This window comes from Meleagris gallopavo, chromosome 8 (genome assembly GCF_000146605.3).
Source record: "Meleagris gallopavo isolate NT-WF06-2002-E0010 breed Aviagen turkey brand Nicholas breeding stock chromosome 8, Turkey_5.1, whole genome shotgun sequence".
Classification (NCBI taxonomy): Eukaryota; Metazoa; Chordata; class Aves; order Galliformes; family Phasianidae; genus Meleagris; species Meleagris gallopavo.
In genome coordinates, this window is record NC_015018.2 from 11,924,937 (window position 1) to 11,942,593 (window position 17,657).

Below are 17,657 nucleotides of genomic sequence, written 5' to 3' on the forward strand. Positions count from 1 at the left end.
TCACAAAACAGCGGTGGAGGGTGTTCAAATTCAAACTTCCTTATCGGTATTTACTCTTAGCAAACTACCTTGTTTGTCTTTCCTTTATGTTGCAGATATCTGTGCCACTTTCCAGCTGTTTATGTAATTCTGAACTAAACCAACGTTGACAGGGATTTGCAACACACTCGTTTGATTTTTCCAAGCAGCTGCTCTGTGACTGGGAAGTCTTTCAAATGGTTAATCTGAAGATACAGAGAAATCCTGATTTACTAAGCAGTTTAAAAAACAAACATGAAAAAAAAAAAGAGCATTCAGAAGAACTGGAAAACCCACTCAACTGGTTTTCCTGATGCCTCCCCAGCACAGGTAGTAAATCAGGATATGGAACAACTGCCGTGCCCTTCTGTTAGTGCGAGTTCCTTGATGACTAGCTCTGCTTTCCATTTCCATCAGAAATATTATTACCAATAATAAATCACTGAGAGTGTAGGAGCTGATTATGGCATTACATTTCTGACAGTGTTGCTACGTAACAAAGCAACATATTCAAATGTGACCTGGGCTCTTCTTTTAACTACTATCTCCATTACTAAACGTTAGAAAGGTACAGTCATCGTTTCAGCCACCAACAGAAACTGCAAGGAAGACCACATATGTAGCGAGCATAAGAGATAGAAGTGACAGAAATTGATAAAAACTTCATTGCATGGCTGACATCCCATATATCAAAGCTCTAAATCTCATTCTCTGCTTGCCTCCAATTTCCATCAAAGCCTGCCAGCTGCACATTTATTGAGAAGTTTGTGATCTGACAGCCACTGTATTACCAACATTAATGATGCATCAGTCTCTAGAATTACTGGGGAAACAGTCCAATTGATTTTATTATTATACAGAGTTCCTCACATTTCATTTCAGGCAGCTTCCTACCACAAATTTAGCAATAACTAAAAACGCTACACAGCTGATGCACAAAATGCTAAGGCAAAATATGGTTACCACAGCTTCATGCTGCTCCATTCTCCCTCCAGGAGAGCTCCAAATCACTTAGATACCACTGCGTAACCCATGAGTTATTGGTCTGTAACTAGGAGGGCTTACACATCATGGTGTGATAAATAGCGTCCCACTAATATTCACTAATTTGGACAAGAAAGCTACAAAGAGACCCATGATGCCTCCAGCTCCCAGAAAAGTCATTTTCCTAGAGTCTTATAAATCCCTGCTGTTGACACTAGATAAAATCATGGGTGTGGGAGAGCGCGTAACTTGGTTATATTACCATGTAGACTGTAATTGTTTCCCCAGGTACCATAAAGAACAAGAACACATTTTTGTGTTACAAACAGCTCAGTTTACACTAATCTTTTCATCATAGACCTTCTTTACTGAAAAGCAAAGAAAACCGAGAACATGACCATCACAGCTACTAAAAGGATGGAATCATGCAAAGTACCAAATCAAGCTGTAGTGACTTTTCTGTATCGTGACCAAATCAGCATACATATACACTGAAGTTTCAAATATCATTCAGGAAAGCATCTCCCTGAAATATTCAGTGGCCATTCCCAGAAGTTCCCAAAGTTACTTTTTTTTTTTTTGCTTGTTTGTTTTCCCCTCTAGTGAGCATAGCAATGAAACATAGGATTGCTCCTGTTGCTTCTATGAACTGAAAGAACAAATAAAAGCTATAGCAGTTTTAAGGATAGACTTTTTAAAGCTCCACATTCCCTCAGAAAGCAGAAGAGAAAGTTTTCTCTATTTTTCTTTAAATTTAACTTCAGCTTCTCCCAAGTCACAGACCAAATATTATCAAGTATTTATAATTAAGTGTTTTACTTGCTTATTTTAACAGGTATGGTCTGTAATAGTAACAAGAGTAGTATACATGGAACAAGCAAGAACTGCCAGAGAATAAGACTCTTCCCCATTTGCTCTTCTTTTTTTAATTGACAACAGCAACGTTGTTATTTTGAATTCTGTAAGAAATTAATTTGAGTTAATAAGAAGAGAGATTTTTTTAAACAGACCAATATGAATGCTTAAAAAAAATAACTGCTACAGGAGAGAGTATCATATCCGATTCTGTAGTAACTCCCTGCTAGCTCCACAGCACAACCTCAAATCACAAACATCGTAGACAGAGCTCCTGACTAGCAAATGTACTGAGACAGCAAGAAGCTGCATCCAGATGCGTAACACAGACCAGACCTTACACAAACAAGTTGCAGGAAATGCTGTTCCTTTTTATTTATTTTCTTGCAGTCCGCTATTTTTAGAGGTGTGCAATACATTAGTTTTTGAGGAACATACTTCAGATTGCCTTAGCCTGCATTCTACTCCCAGACTCCACTCCCTAAACAAAGAGTGAGTGTATCTGGACAGATTAATTACCTGCATTACAGTATCGGCTGAAACGGATCCCAGTTTTTACTGTGTGTTGATTCACAAGTTTGTAGTTAGATCCATGATCCCAAATGCTCACCCAACATGTGCCAGAGGGACAGCCCGGCTGCTGCTGATCCTTCACAGATCACAGCATGCAATGCAAAGAGCAAATGAAACAGGTTCGAGCTCACTTCATACAGGCAGCCGACCAGTTCAGCAGTTCAGCCACTCCCAAACAGGAGAAGAAATGTCAGAGGAAGGGGCAGAGCAGACCAGCCATTCTAAGCAGGAAACAGCACAGACAAACCCAAAGCTGGAGTTTTGGTTTGTGCTGGTGTTAGTTTTGTGTTGTGTTCTTTGTTGTTGTTGTTGTTTTTGTTTGTTTGTTTTTTAAACCACTATCTACTTATCCATTTAAGAACATGAAGCTTTCACCCATATTCACACTAGGTTTCATAAGTTAAAGGCATCTTGTTAGAATTCCCTTTTGGGGTATCCAAAAGAGCAAGCAAACCAGGCAGGAAAACAGAATTGGTTCAAGGAAACAAATCTTTCCAAGCATCTTCCTGATGGAAAAGAGTATAAATCCACAGACAGCTTAGAGAACAATCACGAGTAAAGCTTTTACAGTACTGCCACAGCTTACATTTACAGCATACACATCAAAAAAACTGCAGTCATTATTTTGCAATACATGTAATAGGCTGAATGCAGGCAACTCTTATAGGGAATTCATTAACTTGGGAACAAACAGTTACTATAATTAGTTACCAGAAAATATTCAACATGCATTTACAAGTTTATTCTTGACTAAGGATAACTCTAGGCACTAAGGCTGAATACTTTGGAGAGGGAGGGAAGGAAACAAAAACCTGAAGTATTTGAACTACCAGCAGTTACTCTTTCATTCCCTAGATCAAGAATCAAGTGACACTTAGGCTACTTATTCGTACATACTGCCAGTCCTGTTTGTTAAAAAGCTATTTTCCAACATGCAAATTGACAACTTCCGTAGGTCAGACACCAGCATGAGCAAGCTGATAAAAATCACGTTAAACTGGGACTTTTATCTCCCTTACACAGCTGGTGTAGATGCAGGCAGTCATACTGCTATTAATGTTTCAGATTATTAAAAAGACTGCTTAAGTGGAAAGTACTTAATATTCATGAAGTCTCTTTAGCATCTGATTAGGTTCTTCCCCTTCCTCTGCCTCACACTTCATTTATTACATTTTCACCTGGGCCAAAAAATGCAACTCCAAAACCACTTCTGTTCTGTACACAGCACACATTTAGCATTATTAAGCAGAAAAAGATTTCTATCCTTTAGGAAGTTGAAAAGGAACAGTTACTCAGTAGAGAAACACACCAAGCTTTCAATTTAAACCAACAAATGCTTTTAACATACAATGACATATGGTAAAAGCAAGTTACACTAACATAATCTGGTCCGATAAGCTATTACTACATACTATTACATTAATAATTAGGCTCCTGGGGATGGACAGGAAGTATATATAAATGGAAAATGAGCCCTTGGAGACCTCACTGACCAATTGAAACCTTAAGCCCTGCGTCTTCATAGCAGAAGTTCAAATACCGTCATGACAACCGCATGTGGATTATCTGATGTCAAATAAAATCATACCTTCTGCCAAACAAACTCACAGGGCAAGGGGTGAAAACGTACTTCACAACGAAGGTCCTGATCTGACCAACATTTAAGAGGACACTGAATTTTGTTACTATGTTTCAATCTGCTTCCTGAGAACTTGAAAGTACTAAGTATCAAACTACTTATTATATTAAGTATCGAAGTATTTATTGACAGCAGTTCCCAAAAACCCCTGTCCCACTGAAATTGCTCCTCCTGCTGCACCTTCAGTGGGCCCTGAGATAGAAATGGATTCACCTTTGTTTATCAAAACACCACAAACTGAGCTGTACCCTCTGCCAAGCACTCCCCTTCTAACTTTCAGGCCGTCACCCATCACCATCCCCAATGTTCACTGATATTTACCTAACAAATGGAACATCAAACATCGACGAGTTTACAACTACAACTCTGAAGAATCAGAAGCATTAAAGACTGGATAAACAACACTTGCCTGGCTCACCTTTGTTACACATATTATCAAGCTCCCCAGGGATGTTTCAGGTCCAGCTGGCCACCACACAGTGCAAGGCAATCTGGACAGTATGTGGGAGGGAGCACCCCACTGCAACCTTCAGCTAGAACATCAGCCATCTTTCAGCTTATTCTATTTTAAAAAAGGTCTTAGAACACTTTAAGACTGACTTTAGCAGTGGAAAAAAAAAAAGCTGGAATAGCTTTAAGTTCATCTCCCCAGCAGTAGTAAATAAGGACTAAGACTGGAGGCAAAGTTAACCACAGCCCTGGGACTTGATCCAAGTCTTCCATGACAATAGGAAAACATTAGAACAGTAACATTCAAAATATTATTCAACTTCTAAAGGTTTAGCACAGTTCAAAGTGCCTTTTGTGGAACAGCACTTTTGAAAATGTCGGTTACCTTCCAGGGAGCGTTTCCTCCTCCTCACACTTAGCACTGCTTCAGCAAGGAGGAACGCTGCTCAGCTCAGCCAGGCAGGGGGAAGTTCTTACAATGATGGCAGAATTCTTAAAAGCTGGTAAAAGGCCTAATCCTATATAATGATTTACAAAGTGACAAGTGAAATAGATTTACTGCGACAGGCTGAAAGCAGACCAATGTAAACAAGAACACTGCTCACACAGTCACAGCCTCACAGCCAACAGCACGGGAAGCAGCAAGACCCACCAACACTCACAAGGAGATCTTACAGCTACCCCACATACCCCTCACCATTCACGCAGAGGAAAAACAGACTGAGTCACTTCAATACTTCACAAGCTCCAGAGTCAAGCATCTTTTCCAAGGCACCCATTTACAGACTACTGCTGGAATTCATACACAGTGCCTCTTTGCATGCCAATCCCAGATTATTTCCCCCTTCACAAATTAAGAAAAAGATAATAAAATAAGCCTACACCTACAAGCTGTCCGTGTCAGTTTTATTCATCAACTCTGCAACTGCAGCCCAGCAGCTGCAGAGCACAGAGGCAGAGCACAGCGCCAAGTATGGGCTGCCCAAGAACGCTGAGTATTTCTCTGGCCAGCAAGCGTGATGTGGGTCAGGCAGCCTTGGTGCTACTTATTTACAGCTCTTCCGCATGTAAGAAGACACGGGCCCACATTTAACCACTTGTTTTCTGAAAGGCACCCAAAGCAGACCCCTGCCTGCTTGCCCCATGTATTATGGCCAGCTTTCCCCCACCAAAGCAAGGCCATTCAGCTTCCAGTTGTACAGCAAGATGTGCCCAAGCAGGGGACCAGCTGCTTTGTACCCGCTCCTACAATGCTAGGCTCTCCAAACCAGTGCCCTGCTCCTGCTGGATGGTAATCCCTTCACACTGCCCCGCTTGCTGCCTCTTTGCAGGGCCAGAAGTGACCTCCAAACCACAACTACACCAGAGACTGCAGGAGGGTCACCAACTGCCAAAGTCATCTTGTTTGTGATTAAGAAAGGAAAACAATCATTAAGACCCTAATAGGCTAAAATGCAGCGACAGCAACAAGGAAATATGAGCTGAATGCTTTCTCTAACCCTTGCTTAAAAACATCATTAAAGTCAGCTGACTCAGACATATGACTTAACAAAATTGCCATTCATTAAAACAGTTAGGAATAAATTCAGTCCAATTTCACATTTGCACCACGCACACACAATCCAGTATTTTGTACTCTGTGCTCTTAAACCTCGTCTCCGAGATGAAAGCAGCAAATTAATTGAACTGGGTTTTCATAACTTGTCTTGGGCAGAACATTCTATCTCCCCTGCCCTCTGGCTCCTCAGGGCACAGTGCACAGCCCCAGTATCTTTGGGGATGAGCCTGGGAGCAGCAGCAGCACCCAGACACAGCTCCATTCCCCTTTTCTGCAGGGAGCACATAAATTTTTTTCCATCCAAGTCTTAACTACTGTTTGTCCACAGACTTGTAAAATATGCTAAGAAAAGCCTAATGAGATACTGCTCTGGCACCCAAATGCTCTCCCCTATCCATCCCCCTGGCAGGCCATTGCCTGCACAGCGCAGGCGCTGAGGCTGTCTGGTTGCCAGTTCTCCACAGAAGGAAGGAAGGAAGGAAAGTGGGTGGGTGGGCGAGAGCTGGAGCTACATCGGCACAAGGCTGGCTTGCACATGCCTGCAGCTGCTCACTACTAAAAAGTATGTCTGTACACACATACACAGAGCACAAACGAAGCCAGCAGGTTGCTAGGATAGTGCTGCTTCCATTGTAACAAGAACTAATAAGCAATTAAAGTAAAAAAATGATAACTCACAACTCTTGAGAAGATTGACACACACACTTGTGAAACCTTACAGATACACAATGAAGCCAAACTTTCACATTTCCAGGTAGCCAAAGACCTGCACATTTTGCAAGCTCTCAGTTTACTTGTCTTACAATAGTGCTTTGAAAACTAGCTTCAGCACACACACAAAAAAAAAAGAGTCAGGGGAAGTCCAGACAAAGTTGGAAGAGAGATTGTATAGTTAACCCCATTTTTATGACTGGGACAGGCAGGTAGTCAGAGCCTAGGCAATCTGTTCAAAGTTGCTTGAGAAATCTGACAGGGAAGAATTAGTTGAATCAGACAACTGCCATTGCAGTTCAGTGACCCAGTACCAAGCCTCCTGCCCTCCAATCCTACACCAAGTTCTTGCTGAGGACATCACAGGAGCAAACCAACAGAGCTGCATAAGTTCAAAGCCTACAGTTATCCAGCTTGCTGCAGCTGGGAGGCACTACCCACATGGCAGGGTCTGCATTGTCTGAATGCATCTTGTTGCAGCAGAGGGCTTTGCAGTATTTAAAAAAAAAAACATTCTGAAGTACTTTAAATACTTCTCAAATCTGAAATAGGTTCCAGACTGCAAATATTTACACATATTCTTAGCTTTCTGTGCAAGTTCAACTAAGTTCAAATAACCATTTTTATGTCTAACCTTAACTACGTACATAAATATTTACAGGATTGTGACTTTGATTTTCCTCTCTTGTGCTCACTGCATCACCTGGTTCTCAAGTGGCTGGGGTCAGGAAAAGGAGCTGCTCTGTCAGCTTCATGCACCAGCCCTATCCTTCATTGCCTGGCTTGCAAACAGAGGAGCAGCAATGTGGAAATCTAAAACCCCAAGCTGCTTTTAAGTGGTTAGCATTCTGCAAACACATTGTCAAGGAACTAGACTGAAACTTGAATAACTGTACATATTTTGAAACCTCACACAGATGAATTTGAGCAGGCTACTCAGTGGATGCAGTAAATCCATTTTAATCTTCCCCTACAAAAAGCTTAGGTAGGAGTCAGCCATGAGGCAGCTCATGTGCCTTCAGTGGCAATTTCCATGGTGCTGCACATGAATAAACCCTTGAACTCTACAGACAGAATGAGTTTCAGGATTTAAAACACTTAAATCTTTAATAGTCTAATCTAAATTTTATTCACGACAATTATTTTATTCACAATGATTAAGAGCTTGGAAGATACAAAAAGTTTTGTGAGCGTGAGCAACAGCAGTGCCTCCCAGATCCCCAGAGGAGTGCAGGAGGCCACACATCACTAGCAGGAAGCAATGCCACAGGTCTGTGCTGCCCCAGTGACCTGCGTGGCACAGAGAGCAGCCAAACTGCTGCCTGCCCATCAGCGATCTACAGTCAGAAAAACAGTTCAGTCAGTTTTAGCATCGTACTTCCTAGCTTCTTCTGCATCACGTATAAGAACCATTTAAAAAACAGTGAGTAAATGATAACACGAAAGCTACTTTTACAGGTTTGTTTATGCATCTGATAGTGCTGGTGCTTAGCTGCTTTAACTATTTCCTCCCATAGGCTAGCTCATCTGCCAGCTTCTCTGCTCATGTGTAGAGCCTTTGATAGAGAAGTAGGACAAAAAATGCTCTGAAGCATAAGCATTCTGGCTTTAAAACCACAAAGCCTGGCAGAGTGATTCACTAACTGTCAGAATCCCCCAAGCAATTTTCTCTTAAAAAGAAAATTCAATATTTATTCTGTGCTTCGATATAAATAATGTCTGCTGTAAGTTTTTATTAACTTATAATGCACTGAAGTCTCACCATTAATTTCTGGAATCTGCAGAAATCCCACAGACATCAGAAAGCTGCATCCCTGCAAATTCCAGCCTGGTTTTCCTCATGTTCCATGAACAGATACAAACTCAGTCTGGAAAAGGCAGTAAAAGGAAAACCATACATCTGTATACAGACTGATTTCAATAATACACTATGAGTTCAACATATAAACAAGAAGGATTTTAAACACAACTTCACTAAAATTAATACAGTCACAAAACATCACCACGAACGTTTATGGAAGAAGCTTCACGACATTGCCCTTAATACATGGACACAAAGAATTGTTTCAGTAGGTGATTTGTTCAGAGTATAATGAGAAGTACCAATTATGAATATAAAAAGGAAGACCCCTGCAAAATGAATCTATATCCTTAGTTTTTAGAAGTCACAGAACAGTTTAAATTAGAAGGGACCTTTAAGGTCATCTAGTCCCAACCCCCTGCTATAGGCAGGGACACCTCCCACTGGACCAGCTTGTATGTCCCACTAGACCAAGCACTCTATCAGCTTGAAAAACTTCAAATCATTTGGGGATTTTTGGATGCCTCGTTTCATATTAGTGGAAAATATCAAAATTTCAAGAATTTCATGCACTTCACAGAATAGAGGCTTGTTTCAGGCATTATCAGTCACTTGAAAAAAAAACACATGCATTCAAAAATATTCATTTTTAAGCAAAAAAAATTCTGAAAGAAAACAAAGACAAGACATAGAGATGTACACAATTGGGTTTTGAGGGCATAATTTTAATTTTGGAATATTTTGACTTCATTAAAAAAAATCAAAAAGGAAGAGGCATTTCCAAAAGGTATTCTATAATAAAAGTCAGCTATACAGAACACCTGCATACAAAGCTACCAGCAGCATTCTGATCTGAACACGATTTTCCTCATCAACCCCTTTATGTTATGCTGCACCCAAATAGCAGCAGACACTGAATCCACTCACCGCACAGGGACACTGCACAGCCCTGCACATTCATACCCACTAACTACGGGCATTAATAGCACACCAGAGGAGCTCTTCAGTGAGATGGCTGCAAGCATCCCCAGCTAAACACATGCAAGTATTGGCCACTTTAAGATTCCTGCTTGTTTTTTTACCTCAAGACCATGAAGCATCCCCCAGACAACACACACACCCAGGACCTGGGCAATAAAGTGTGCAATTACCAGAGCAATGGGGCCACTTTCAAACTGGTCTGCAAGCTAAAACCCCACACCGAGTTACAACACAACAGTAAAAGCAGGCAGCACAAAATATAGTACATCGTGTTCCTTCGGGCCTTAAGGAATAATTATTTACAATCGCAACTGGCATTTAGTCAAGCCATGCAGCTTAATGACAAGGGTTATCTGTATGACGGCAGTGCCCAGGAGTTCCGATCACTGCACGCCGTGGGAAAGGCATGGCTCCCACACGACCCTCCCACAGGCTTTGGGCTCAGCAGGAGCTCCTGCCAGCTGCATCCAGCACAGCCCCAGAAAGAAGTCACCCGCCCCACCTGCCACAGGTCCCCCCAGGAAGGGCAAGTGCCAGTGGGAACTTTCAACTCTGCAAAAGGGAGCCCTGTTCCCCCGCAAGGGCTGCAGGCCTCACTGTGCACTGTGACACCGTACTGTGGCTGTACCTGCCACAGCTGGCTAGGCTGTGGTGTCCTCTGGTCACATTAAGCCTAAAGGAGGATAGGCATCAAATTTCATGCCATCTCCTGCTAACTCTACAAGGGAAGTTCCATCACCTGCTTTGAGAGTAAAGTAAGCAATTGCAGTAAAACAGCAGGTCACACAAAAGACACACACCCCTAACACACCCTCTGGGCAGCCTGGTCTGGTGGTTGGCAACCCTGCACATAGCAGAGGGGTTGAAACTAGATGATCATTATAGTGCTTTTTCAACCCAGACTATTCTATAATTCTAATAACAGCAACAAAAAACTAAACACAAACACAGGAGTAACTCCACGTTAGGGCTTTCACAAGCTGTGGAATGCAGAGCCACCTTATGCAGTCATTTCTGCCCATCCCCACAGCAGGCAACCCCGGCTCCACTGTACTTCCCAGGCACCCTTAACCAAAGAGAGGGAGTTTTGAGCTTTACTTTGCTTCACAGAAATACGGGGAAGTTTGCAGCCTCTCAGGTCACACAACTTGGCCAACGTTTTGGCCAAGAAGTATATGAAGCTCCCTGACTAAGGAGCTGTCTGCAGCCCTCACAGGCACAGTCCCACAGACCTACACTGTTTATTTTTTCCTGGTTTTGGGACTCTGAACTAGTTCCTGGGGCTGTGCTAAGAGAGATGCTCTATGTAGTGAAAGTTACATGTAAATTATGTTTCTATTCAGTGAGACTCTACCTGCCCCAGCAACAGATGCTCCAACACTAACAGGAAAATGAATTTATGCAAATCAAAATACTGTGGTTTTAATCACTTAGTTCAATCTATTTATGAGTTGGGTTCATTATTCTTGCCTAATTGCAGGGATCCATCTGACTTCTTGATTTGAGAGCCCTCACTCCCAAATTCCATGCAGCCAGGCCATCAGTGCCACACCACAGCCTATACAGGGAGCTGCACTGGCCAAGAGAACCTATATAGGAACACAGGACAGTTTGTTTTCTCAGTGGGCTCACCCATGTGATTCATCATGCACCTGCACAAACACTGATGGTAACATAGTGTAAGGGTGCAAATGACAACAGCAGGGAGCTGGGAGGATAAAGCAGTCCCAAGAAAGCCACATTGCAGCAGAAGGGATGGAAACAATGACCACCCACCTTTCTCACAGCATATTTGTACCAGGCTGTCAGGATACAGATTCCACAGCATTAACAACATGATTTACTTCTGACCAGGAGAAACAACCAAGAAAAACAATCAAGAAAAATTTGGTGAGAAATACTACCCTGTGCTCAAGCCACCTCACTTAACTTGTCGTCTTCCCTTTCCAGTGCCACCATCACAGTACCAACAGCATGGCCCATGCCACCTCCAAGACATGAAACTTGTCACCCACTTCCAGAGGACAGGACAAATGACAGTCACAGTAGGACAGCCCAGCTGAAGCCCTGTGCTGCTGGCTGCAGAGCTGACACAAGTGCATGTCCTCTTGCTTATCTGCTGGACATCACCATGTCACTCAACCTGGCTTCAGGTTGGATGGAGTTGATTTTTTTCCTTCAGAGTGCCTGATATAATGCTATGTCCTGGCTATAGGAAAAAAACAAGGTCAATAAAGCACTGATGCTTTAGCTGTTAGAGTTGTTCCGATTTTTGGATTCACCCCCCAGTTCTCTCTGTTATCTCTCTAGGAGGTAAGGAGCAAGAGAAGGGCTGTGTGGTGCTTAGCTATTTGCTGGGTTAAACCACACACCCAGCAGCCAGGTAAATGGCACCCTCTGGCAACTAAATCAAAAGAAGCTGGAAATAAGTTCCTGCCTTGTGTTTTCCCAGAGCAGCCTGGTACCAGCACAGGGACTAGCCCTGCAGTCAGTTGTATCAATGGCAGCTAACCCAGCTAAAAACAAAACTTAATGAGAAGAAGACAGAGACTAAAAGCACACCCCTAGAAAAAACAAAGCCCTTTATCCCATCAGTGACCTGTCCCTATGAATCACACAAACACTGACCTTAACAGCCTGATCACAGACACACAGTCTAACAATGATTGTTCCTGGGGCAACACGGGGGATGTAGCAAACGGACAAATCAATGCACTGGGAAAGGCATTACAACAGAGGTATGATAACAGAAGAAGCAGCATGATAGAAAGGTGCTATAAAGGAAGGAAAGAAAATTGCTCACCCATATCAGAAGGTTCCAGGTTTGCAGGGGAATCTCCACCAAAGAGATATCTCCAGAAAGAAAACCTCCCCCAGTGGCAGTCAGCCCTTAAATGAGGTCTAGGAGAGGTGCAGCCAGGCTCCACCCCTTCTGATCACACAGCTGAATTGCCTTCACCTGTGCTCCCAGGGCTGACAGATCCTTCCCCAGGTGATCAATCAGTGGTTCAGGCCGTGACTCAACAGTTCCCAGACGAGGGGTTATGGATGTGCATGTACTCAAAGGGGGAGCTGCAGCTTCAAGTAGATCCATAATTACCCCATATGCAAACAATGCTGTTTAATACAGTATCTTAAGAATGCTTTATTTGTATGCTTAAAGTACATAGCTTACAGCACCAGAGGAACACGCTTCACCGTAAGCTGGTATAGAAGAGTGTAAAGCTCCATCCAAGCCCTTGCAGATACAGGGGTACAGCTCTGCCAGCAGTACTGCTCACAGGGGCTCCCGTTTATATTATGCCGCATTTCAGAAGTACACAGCTCCAGGTGCAGTGACCCCGGGGAGCCTCAGTCCCCACCTACCCCCAGCACTACATCATGGGACAGCATTAACTATAATTACACTGAGATACCTTTGACACTTTTCAATGTACAAAAACAGCCCAGTTGCCAACCCATCACCATCTGTTTCCTATCATTATTTCATTAAAATACTTTTCATTTCTCTAATGATAGAAGAGTAGGATTGTTTTCTACCATGCAGGCTCCTCACATCCCTCCAGGCAAAGGCTAACAAAGCAAGCTGATTTTAAGTTAGCCAAATCCATCCCCTTCTCTCCACCTTTCTAAAATACTGCTTTAAAGTCTCCAAGGAAACAAAATAAAACAACTTGTCAACTGCAAAAAAACATTAGGGTATTCCTCCCAGAAGCAGAAAACTCTCAGTTGAACATACCTGAGATGAAAACTAAGGCTCAGTGCATGCTGTGAGAATGACACAAGGCTGAACGCTCACCGTCCCCAGGCCAGACTCCCAAGTGCCCGCACACCAGGGCCGTCACCCACAAGCAAGGAAGAGGTGGGCTCTGAGCACTTATCAAGAGCGAGTACAGTAATTCTTACCTGCAAAGTGCTGTTTGCAGCTGCTCACCGATTTGTCAGAGCTCTTACTGCTTTTGCCTCATGATTTATGGTGCTCTACCCAGCACTGAGCCTCCTATTACTGTCCTCATTTATTGCCTGCAGCTGTCATTCTTACTAGCAGCTCCACCACCATCACAGGTGAGGTATCAAAGGTATTTAGTGTGCACCTAGAGATGCAGCTTTAATGAAACCTGCTCACAGGTGCTATTTAAGCATGAGAACAATAGCATAAAGTGCATCAATTAGCACAGACTTGACCAATGGAAATTATCACAGGCAAAACTGTTCACTTAGAGCTGCCTCAAAAGGATAGATGTCCAGCAGTCCTACACACAGCTGCTGGGTCATAGAAGAGGTAACAACAGTGTGCATGGATCAAAGGCTCCTAACAGATATTTAAAAGTAAAACAAATAATATGTTGATACAAATTCAGTAATGTCACTTTTTACAGTCAAAATGCCACAAAGGAGATAAAGCCAGCTACACTTTCTTTACTGTGTATTTTTCCCAGCTAGCTATTTTCCCCTTTTTTCAGCATCTCCAAAAATTCTGCTGGATCTGCCTGTTCCGGACTGATGACATTGGAGTGGAGAAGCAAGCATTTCACCCAGCCATTTCATTTGTAAAAGCTCCCAGTGCATGCCTGGTAGAAAAAGATGCACAGCGCCCTGGGCATGGCCAGCAATTGCAGCAGCCTGCAGGCACAACAAGGCTGCTCCCAGTCCCATGGACCACGGCACTGAAAGAAGAGGCAGCAGCCATGGAGCTGAGGCTGCTGCTGTACTCATGTATGCACTAAAGACCCAGCTCCTGAAGTCAGCTGATAGTAGAAGCATCTCTGTTTATTTAATGAGTTTCTAGCACTTGTGATTGTGGATGAAACCTGAAAATGCAATACCCAAACAAGCCTTCAGAGACAGATCTTGCAAAAGGCAAGTCTATTATTTTAAACCAAAAAAAAAACCAGAAGCCTGGCTTCTGGTGTCCAAGTATTTTAAGGCCAGCAATCTTAAGTTAGACTGATCAGCACTCTGAGCATTAAAGCCCACAGTTGTTGACTCTTGAGTTCTTTTCTTCAACACCATCCAAGCTGCACAGCTTGAAAATGACGCTCAAGGCAAAAGCAACAATTGTGAATTTACAGACAATGAAGGCCATCATTGTCATAGTCAAGCTTTATTTATAGTCAAGCTTAACAGACAGTGTCAAAGCTACAATTTGAGCATGTAACCCTCTAAAAGAGAAAAGTGATGATGCATTGCACTCTGTCATGGTAAGGTATCCAAGAACCAGAAGTAAACACCCACATATGATGCATACAGTTGCCGACTGCTATTCTCTCTACACGTTCCTGTCCCCCCAGCCAAGATTGCTGGGTCACACTGAGAGCAGCACACAGTGACCAACCACAGCCGTGAGACACAATGAGCTCTCAGCCGGCGTGCAGCAGTCTGCTCTCAGGTTAAAAAACAAAATCTGCTTCTAAATAGAGCACTAATTGGAGCACATTTTAGAGTTCAAGCATACTCGACCTTCCAAATCTTCTGAGGATGCCTTTTGTTAATTTAAATCTACAGTATACCTTTTGTCTTCATGTAGCATTTAGTAGGTCTTAATTGGTCATGTACTCTGTGTTAGTGGAAAACAAGCAAAAGCTGGTCTCCCCTATAATTTAACTTTATATGCATACATACTTGCAGCTTAAGCTTCTGCTCTTTTTCTTTCCCTCTTCCTATATGTAACTGCAGAAATTGCATGTTTGGGTGGAAGTAATAAATCTATAGAAAATACTCAACACTATACAAGAGAAGTATGTTTTCCAGCTACGACTGCCTCTACATTGGCCTTCAGCATGGAAAAAACATTTCCAGCTGAACCAAGCCACACCACCCATCAGCCGCAGAAGGCCCCTCCGAAGGGAGAAGCAGGGTCTCAGTCACTGGCATCCATGTGCAGCAGCGAGGAATCTCTGAAAGGGAGGACAAGGGGCTCCCACTTCTGAGCTCATCCCTGACATTCCTTACTCTGGTCATTCAGTCGTTGGAGAATTAAAAACAACAACAACAAAAAACACTCAAAAACTTGCAAGCTTCCATTGATTACTACCTCAATTTCCTTAATATTGCACAAGAGATTTATTTATTTATTTTTATTAGCAATAGGAAAAAAAAGTCAAAATTGCCCTCTCAGCTGCATTCAGTTTGGAAATTTAAACTATAATTGCTTTTAGATTCAAACACAGATTCACATCCTATCCTCCGCTGATGGCTGTGCAATCTGATCACTCATGCATGTATGGATGGCTTGTCACTGACAAACAACCCGACTCCTCCGCTTGTGGAACCTGCATTACTCACAAGGCAGCCTTGGCAGAGGCAGGCCAACATATGTTAATTGCTGGGTTGCATTATAATAGGTCTAACATCTTGTTTCCCATCCAAGCTTCTATAATAAATGGAAACAACGTTCTCTTTGGATACAGAAGTACGTATTTTTGTATCTTGGGCTAAAAATATTCTACGTTAAAAACACAAAAAGATCAACTGCCAGAGAATTCCTGCATCCTCTGAGCTTCTTTGAAGGAGTTTAATCCTTACTAAACGAAGATGTCAGACAGCCTTTGTAAGAGATTAGCATATGTGCATCGTATTTCATTTCCTACAAGTTATTCCTAAGTCAGGTGCAATGGTGAGAATGGAACTTGACTTCCCAGTCCCTCATTACTTCAATGGGAAGTTTATCTGGTGAAGTTGTCTTCAGCAGAACAAAGCGTAAATTCATGAACATCAAAAGACCACAAATAGAGCAGAGATATATTTAAAAATATATTTCTCATATGACAGCAGATACGAACTACGTTTCTTCCTTTTATGATTTAGTATGCTGGGATATTGCTAGGACAAGATGTTGGCAACGTGACAAGTATTTTGGATTTACATTTCTCTTTATTGAGAAAGAGGTGTTGAGGGCTGTAGCTGCAGTTTCAGACAAAGGAGAACGAAGACTCCGTGCCGACACGCTGCTCCCTTTTGGATGACTGAACTCAAAGTTTTAAATCAGGATTTAAATCATATGACACCATAAAACTGCCAGCAAACATTTGAAATTTGGGTGGGATTTTCAAAAGAGTAGTATTTCAAGAATACCAATACAAGACTTTTTTCCACAACGTATTCCACAAGAGGCTCACACATTGAGTAAATAATTCATATTGCACATAGAATACAAAATTTAATGAAATGAAAACGCTGTCTCTCTTGGAATTATATTTATTTTATTTTCATGTGATTAAATAACTCTAATGAGAGAATTATCACACAGCCGTGACCGGGGATGTTCAGAGCCCTGTCCATGGCTGTTTACCAGTGCCCTGTCTGCAGCCCACAAGCAGCAGGACCTCGCCACGCTGCAAGCCCCAGCCGGCAGCAGGCAGATGGTGGCAATAAGGAAGCTATCAAGCCGCCTTAGTCACCATAGCAGAGCCTGGGAGCTTCCCGACAGCAGCTTTGCTGCCCTCCCTTCACTCATTCCAGCTCACTAATGCGTTTACCTGCATGCAGCTAGCACTGCCCATTACAGGGCAAACATGCATTTGTTACACATGCTCATCTGGCACCATTCAGTCTGTGCGAGGATCACCATAGCTATGTGTGGTGAAAAACAGCGCAACGAACAATGCTAAGAGGGAGCACTGCATTCTGCTATCCTAGAGGCAAGGTGCCAAACTCTTCAAAATGGATGCTTAATGTAATAGTATGTTAACAAAAGGAACTTCAACAGATGAATCAGAAATTTCACGCTTTTGCATTTATTTAGAGACAAAATGACCCCAATATTTTGCTTGCATAAAACATCCAGCAGTGAGTTTTAGGTGCCCGTCTGCTCCCCCGCACCTCAAACCCCAGCTCCAGACCCCTGGCAGACACTTCCCCTACTCCCCAGGCCCCCCGACTGCTGGTTGCTTCACAAACAACCTGCCAGGAATAAAGGCAAAATAAAAATGATGGCAGTCATTGGCTGCCAGCGGTGGTTGCCATAGATTTTCCCATCTCACAGCAAAGAGCAGTGAGGCCAATGCCACAGAGATGCCCACGTTACCCACACACTGCAGTGCCAACACTCTTTGCTGGCCTTGGAGCCCCCCCCCACTTCCCTTATA

The 17,657-nt window shown here is 42.8% G+C and overlaps 1 long non-coding RNA gene across 3 annotated transcripts; it reads right to left on the reverse strand.

Annotated features, from left to right (window-relative positions):
* Positions 1–311: 311 nt before the first annotated feature.
* On the reverse strand, positions 312–14,437 carry LOC116216881. Of its 3 annotated transcripts, none has more exons than XR_004160484.1 (5): positions 13,477–14,437; positions 12,199–12,242; positions 11,347–11,416; positions 8,551–8,656; positions 312–8,125 (listed from the first exon to the last, which is right to left on the reverse strand). It is a non-coding gene; the product is annotated as an uncharacterized LOC116216881 (long non-coding RNA). The 3 variants fall into 3 exon arrangements; XR_004160485.1 differs by lacking the exon at positions 13,477–14,437 and adding an exon at positions 12,374–12,441 and having other exon boundaries at positions 12,199–12,285; XR_004160486.1 differs by lacking the exon at positions 13,477–14,437 and adding an exon at positions 12,374–12,436.
* Between the last annotated feature and the right edge of the window lie 3,220 nt (positions 14,438–17,657).